Here is a 7,959-nt window from a genome sequence, read left to right as displayed (position 1 = left end):
CCCCTCAACACACTAACTCTTCTGCAACATCACCAACCATCTTCACAGTTAACACACTCCCACCATTATCTACCTTCAGACATGCCAGCAACATCACCCCCCTCTACAACATGTTAACCCACACACCATTATCTACCTTCAGATACCCAGCAACATCACCCCCATTCTCTACAGTTAACACCCATACCATTATCCACCTTCTGATCCCCATCTCATATACCCCTCTCTGCCACAGTTAACACCACATCCTTATCCACCAACGGTCAGATACCCCAACATCTATTGTTCCTGCCCAGTTTTATAACCATTGTGATGAATGCACCTTTTACTGAATTATAATTATTATAATTCAGATACCCAAATGCGCTGGAACAAAATCTACCCCTCTAGGTTCCCCGTCGGCCCCGTGACCCATCCTCTTAGGTTCCCCCCCAGGTTCCCCTCGGCCCGTGACCCATCCTCTTTACCCCCCTCTGACCCATCCTCTTAGTTAACGGCCCACCCATCCTCTTAGGTTTCCACCTTCAGACCCACCCAGCAACCATCCTTATCACCCATCCTCTTAGGTTCCCCTCGTTACCCATCCTCCTCGACCACGTGACCCATTATCCACCTTCAGACACCCAGTTCCCCCTCATCACCCCAGTTAACACACACACCAGCACCTTCAGATACCCAGCAACACTACCCCTCTACAGTTAACAGAGCAACATCACCCATCCTCTTACATCACCCCATCTCAGTTAACACACACACCATTATCCACCTTCAGATACCCAGCAACATCACCCCCTCTACAGTTAACACACACACACCATTATCCACCTTCAGACACCCAGCAACATCACCCCTCTACAGTTAACACACACACCATTATCTACCTTCAGATCCCCAGCAACATCACCCCTCTACAGTTAACACACACACCATTATCCACCTTCAGACACCCAGCAACATCACCCCCTCTACAATTAACACACACACCATTATCTACCTTCAGATCCCCAGCAACATCACCCCCTCTACAGTTAACACACACACCATTATCCACCTTCAGACACCCAGCAACATCACCCCCCTCTACAGTTAACACACACACACCATTATCTACCTTCAGATACCCAGCAACATCACCCCCTCTACAGTTAACACACACACACCATTATCCACCTTCTGATCCCCATCGAGGAGAGGAGTAAACTCTGTGTAATAGGTACACTCATCCATTCACCAATTAACAAGTTGACTCTGTCTAACACACACACCATGACAGGTAAACTCATCCATTCACCAATTAACAAGTTGACTCTGTCTCTGACAGGTAAACTCATCCATTCACCAAATAACAAGTTGACTCTGTCTCTGACAGGTACACTCATCCATTCACCAAATAACAAGTTGACTCTGTCTCTGACAGGTAGACTCATCCATTCACCAAATACCCAGCAACATCACCCTCTAAGTTCCATTATCCACCTTCTGATCCCCATCTCTGACAGGTACACTCATCCATTCACCTATTAACAAGTTGACTCTGTCTCTGACAGGTACACTCATCCATTCACCAAATAACAAGTTGACTCTGTCTCTGACAGGTAGACTCATCCATTCACCAAATAACAAGTTGACTCTGTCTCTGACAGGTACACTCATCCATTCACCTATTAACAAGTTGACTCTCTCTGACAGGTACACTCATCCATTCACCTATTAACAAGTTGACTCTCTCTCTGACAGGTAAACTCATCCATTCACCAATTAACAAGTTGACTCTCTCTGACAGGTAAACTCATCCATTCACCTATTAACAAGTTGACTCTGTCTCTGACAGGTAAACTCAACCATTCACCAAATAACAAGTTGACTCTCTCTCTGACAGGTAAACTCATCCATTCACCTATTAACAAGTTGACTCTCTCTCTGACAGGTAAACTCATCCATTCACCAATTAACAAGTTGACTCTCTCTGACAGGTAAACTCATCCATTCACCTATTAACAAGTTGACTCTCTCTCTGACAGGTACACTCATCCATTCACCTATTAACAAGTTGACTCTCTCTCTGACAGGTAAACTCATCCATTCACCAAATAACAAGTTGACTCTGTCTCTGACAGGTACACTCATCCATTCACCTATTAACAAGTTGACTCTCTCTGACAGGTAGACTCATCCATTCACCTATTAACAAGTTGACTCTCTCTGACAGGTAAACTCATCCATTCACCTATTAACAAGTTGACTCTCTCTGACAGGTACACTCATCCATTCACCTATTAACAAGTTGACTCTCTCTGACAGGTAAACTCATCCATTCACCTATTAACAAGTTGACTCTCTCTAACAGGTAAACTCATCCATTCACCTATTAACAAGTTGACTCTGTCTCTGACAGGTAAACTCATCCATTCACCTATTAACAAGTTGACTCTCTCTAACAGGTAAACTCATCCATTCACCTATTAACAAGTTGACTCTGTCTCTGACAGGTAAACTCATCCATTCACCTATTAACAAGTTGACTCTCTCTAACAGGTAAACTCATCCATTCACCTATTAACACGTTGACTCTGTCTCTGACAGGTAAACTCATCCATTCACCTATTAACAAGTTGACTCTCTCTAACAGGTAAACTCATCCATTCACCTATTAACACGTTGACTCTGTCTCTGACAGGTACACTCATCCATTCACCTATTAACAAGTTGACTCTCTCTGACAGGTAAACTCATCCATTCACCTATTAACAAGTTGACTCTGTCTCTGACAGGTAAACTCATCCATTCACCAATTAACAAGTTGACTCTCTCTCTGACAGGTAAACTCATCCATTCACCTATTAACAAGTTGACTCTCTCTCTGACAGGTAAACTCATCCATTCACCTATTAACAAGTTGACTCTCTCTGACAGGTAAACTCATCCATTCACCAATTAACAAGTTGACTCTCTCTGACAGGTACACTCATCCATTCACCTATTAACAAGTTGACTCTCTCTCTGACAGGTAAACTCATCCATTCACCAATTAACAAGTTGACTCTGTCTCTAACAGGTAAACTCATCCATTCACCTATTAACAAGTTGACTCTGTCTCTAACAGGTAAAATCATCCATTCACCAATTAACAAGTTGACTCTCTCTGACAGGTAAACTCATCCATTCACCTATTAACAAGTTGACTCTGTCCAACATGTACACTCATCCATTCACCTATTAACAAGTTGACTCTCTCTAACAGGTAAACTCATCCATTCACCTATTAACAAGTTGACTCTCTCTAACAGGTAAACTCAATCCATTCACCTATTAACAAGTTGACTCTGTCTCTAACAGGTAGACTCATCCATTCACCTATTAACAAGTTGACTCTCTCTCTAACAGGTAAACTCATCCATTCACCTATTAACAAGTTGACTCTCTCTAACAGGTAAACTCATCCATTCACCTATTAACAAGTTGACTCTCTCTCTGACAGGTAAACTCATCCATTTACCTATTAACAAGTTGACTCTGTCTCTGACAGGTACACTCATCCATTCATCAAATAACAAGTTGACTCTCTGGCCCCTTTACCATGCTCTGGTCTCTCTGGTCCCTTTACCATGCTCTGGTCCCTTTACCATGCTCTGGTCCTTTACCATGCTCTGGTCCCTTTAACATGCTCTGGTCCCTCTGGTCCCTTTACCATGCTCTGGTCCCTTTACCATGCTCTGGTCCCTCTGGTCCCTTTACCATGCTCTGGTCCCTTTAACATGCTCTGGTCCCTCTGGTCCCTTTACCATGCTCTGGTCCCTCTGGCCCCTTTACCATGCTCTGGTCCCTTTACCATGCTCTGGTCTCTCTGGTCCCTTTACCATGCTCTGGTCCCTTTACCATGCTCTGGTCCCTTTACCATGCTCTGGTCTCTCTGGTCCCTTTACCATGCTCTGGCCCCTTTACCATGCTCTGGTCCCTCTGGTCCCTTTACCATGCTCTGGCCCCTTTACCATGCTCTGGTCCCTCTGGCCCCTTTACCATGCTCTGGTCCCTCTGGTCCCTTTACCATGCTCTGGTCCCTTTAACATCCTCTGGTCCCTTTACCATGCTCTGGTCCCTTTACCATCCTCTGGTCCCTCTGGCCCCTTTACCATGCTCTGTCCCTCTGGCCCCTTTACCATGCTCTGGTCCCTTTACCATGCTCTGGTCCCTTTACCATGCTCTGGTCCCTTTACCATGCTCTGGTCCTTTACCATGCTCTGGACCCTCTGGTCCCTTTACCATGCTCTGGTCCCTCTGGTCCCTTTACCATGCTCTGGTCCCTTTACCATGCTCTGGTCCCTTTACCATGCTCTGGTCCCTCTGGTCCCTTTACCATGCTCTGGTCCCTTTACCATGCTCTGGCCCCTTTACCATGCTCTGGTCCCTTTACCATGCTCTGGTCCCTTTACCATGCTCTGGCCCCTTTACCATGCTCTGGACCCTCTGGTCCCTTTACCATGCTCTGGTCCCTCTGGTCCCTTTACCATGCTCTGGTCCCTTTACCATGCTCTGGTCCCTCTGGTCCCTTTACCATGCTCTGGTCCCTCTGGTCCCTTTACCATGCTCTGGACCCTCTGGTCCTTTACTGCTCTGGTCCTCTGGTCCCTTTACCATGCTCTGGTCCCTTTACCATGCTCTGGCCCCTTTACCATGCTCTGGTCCCTCTGGTCCCTTTACCATGCTCTGGTCCCTCTGGTCCCTTTACCATGCTCTGGTCCCTCTGGCCCCTTTACCATGCTCTGGTCCCTCTGGCCCCTTTACCATGCTCTGGTCCCTTTACCATGCTCTGTTCCCTTTACCATGCTCTGGTCCCTTTACCATGCTCTGGTCCCTTTACCATGCTCTGGTCCCTTTACCATGCTCTGGTCCTCTGGTCCCTTTACCAATTTAGTGGTCCTTTACAACACAGTCTGGTCCCTTTACAATATGTGGTGATATTATCCCTTTACAACACAGTACTCTGGTCCCTCTGTGTATAGGGATTTAGTGGTGATATTGTCCATTTACAATGCAGTAATTTAGTGGTGATATTGTCTTTCTGTCTTCTAATTTAGTGGTGATATTGTCCATTTACAACACAGTAATTTAGTGGTGATATTGTCCCTTTACAACACAGTAATTTAGTGGTGATATTGTCCCTTTACAACACAGTAATTTAGTGGTGATATTGTCCCTTTACAACACAGTAATTTAGTGGTGATATTGTCCCTTTACAACACAGTAATTTAGTGGTGATATTGTCCCTTTACAACACAGTAATTTAGTGGTGATATTGTCCCTTTACAACACAGTAATTTAGTGGTGATATTGTCCCTTTACAACACAGTAATTTAGTGGTGATATTGTCCTATAACAACACAGTAATTTAGTGGTGATATTGTCCCTTTACAACACAGTAATTTAGTGGTGATATTGTCCCTTTACAACACAGTAATTTAGTGGTGATACTGTCCCTTTACAACACAGTAATTTAGTGGTGATATTAATCCCTTTACAACACAGTAATTTAGTGGTGATATTGTCCTTTACAACACAGTAATTTAGTGGTGATATTGTCCCTTTACAACACAGTAATTTAGTGGTGATATTGTCCCTTTACAACACAGTAATTTAGTGGTGATATTGTCCCTTTACAACACAGTAATTTAGTGGTGATATTGTCCCTTTACAACACAGTAATTTATATTGTCCCTTTACAACACAGTATTTAGTGGTGATACCTTTACAACACACAGTAGTTTGATATGTCCCTTTACAATACAGTGATATTGTCCCTTTACAACACAGTAATTTAGTGGTGATATTGTCCTTTACAACACAGTAATTTAGTGGTGATATTGTCCCTTTACAACACAGTAATTTAGTGGTGATATTGTCCTTTACAAACACAGTGAATTTAGTGGTGATGTTGTCCTTTACAACACAGTAATTTAGTGGTGATATTGTCCCTTTACAACACAGTAATTTAGTGGTGATATTGTCCCTTACAACACAGTAATTTAGTGGTGATATTGTCCTTTACAGCACAGTAATTTAGTGGTGATATTGTCCCTTTACAACACAGTAATTTAGTGGTGATATTGTCCTTTACAACACAGTAATTTAGTGGTGATATTGTCCCTTTACAACACAGTAATTTAGTGGTGATATTGTCCTTTACAACACAGTAATTTAGTGGTGATATTGTCCTATAACACAGTAATTTAGTGGTGATACTGTCCCTTTACAACACAGTAATTTAGTGGTGATATTGTCCTTTACAACACAGTAATTTAGTGGTGATATTGTCCCTTTACAACACAGTAATTTAGTGTGGTGATATTGTCCTTTACAACACAGTAATTTAGTGGTGATATTGTCCCTTTACAATACAGTAATTTAGTGGTGATATTGTCCCTATGGCTACAATGCCAGTAATTTAGTGGTGATATTGTCCTTTACAACACAGTAATTTAGTGGTGATACTGTCCTACAACACAGTAATTTAGTGGTGATACTGTCCCTTTACAACACAGTAATTTAGTGGTGATATTGTCCCTTTACAACACAGTAATTTAGTGGTGATATTGTCCTTTTACAACACAGTAATTTAGTGGTGATATTGTCCCTTTACAACACAGTAATTTAGTGGTGATACTGTCCCTTTACACATATAGTAATTTAGTGGTGATATTGTCCTATAACAACACAGTAATTTAGTAAGATATTGTCCCTTTACAACACAGTAATTTAGTGGTGATATTGTCCCTTTACAGCACAGTAATTCTAGTGGTGAGTATTGTCCTTTACAACACAGTAATTTAGTGGTGATATTGTCCCTTTACAACATGATTTAGTGGTGATATTGTCCCATTTTACAGTACTTTAGTGGTGATACTTTTGGTGGTGATATTGTCCCTTTACCCAAATACAGTACTTAGTGGTGATATTGTCCCTTACAACACAAAGTTTAGTGGTGATATTGTCCCTCACAAACACAGTAACAGTAAGATGTTTGTCCTTACAAATGTGATTTAGTGGTGATACTGTCCTTTACAACACAGTAATTTAGTGGTGATATTGTCCCTTTACAACACAGTAATTTAGTGGTGATATTGTCCTTTACAGCACAGTGGTTGTGGTGTTGATGTTATATTTACCTTTTGATGATTTAGTGGTGATGTTCATCCCTTACCAGCACGGTAGTTTTGGTGGTGATGTTCCTTTGACACAGTGAATTTAGTGGTGATGTGTCCATACCACATACAGTAGTTTGGTGGTGATGTTGTCTCTAACAGCACAGCAGTTTGAGTGTTGATGTTGTCCCTTTACAATGTGACAATTTAGTGGTGATGTTGTCCTTTATTTTGATGATTTTAGTGGTGATATTGCCCTTCTGTGATGATTTAGTGGTATTGTCATGACTGATGATTTTAGTGGTGATGTTGTCCTGTAACATACAGTAATTTAGTGGTGATATTGTCCCTTTACAACACAGTAATTTAGTGGTGATATTGTCCTATAACAACACAGTAATTTAGTGGTGATATTGTCCCTTTACAACACAGTAATTTAGTGGTGATATTGTCCCTTTACAACACAGTAATTTAGTGGTGATATTGTCCCTTTACAACACAGTAATTTAGTGGTGATATTGTCCCTTTACAACACAGTAATTTAGTGGTGATACTGTCCCTTACAACACAGTAATTTAGTGGTGATATTGTCCCTTTACAACACAGTAATTTAGTGGTGATATTGTCCCTTTACAACACAGTAATTTAGTGGTGATATTGTCCCTTTACAACACAGTAATTTAGTGGTGATATTGTCCCTTTACAACACAGTAATTTAGTGGTGATATTGTCCCTTTACAACACAGTAATTTAGTGGTGATATTGTCCCTTTACAACACAGTAATTTAGTGGTGATATTGTCCCTTTACAACACAGTAATTTA

This window comes from Oncorhynchus nerka, unplaced genomic scaffold (genome assembly GCF_034236695.1).
Source record: "Oncorhynchus nerka isolate Pitt River unplaced genomic scaffold, Oner_Uvic_2.0 unplaced_scaffold_3506, whole genome shotgun sequence".
Taxonomy (NCBI): domain Eukaryota; kingdom Metazoa; phylum Chordata; class Actinopteri; order Salmoniformes; family Salmonidae; genus Oncorhynchus; species Oncorhynchus nerka.
This window is presented reverse-complemented; position numbering follows the sequence as displayed.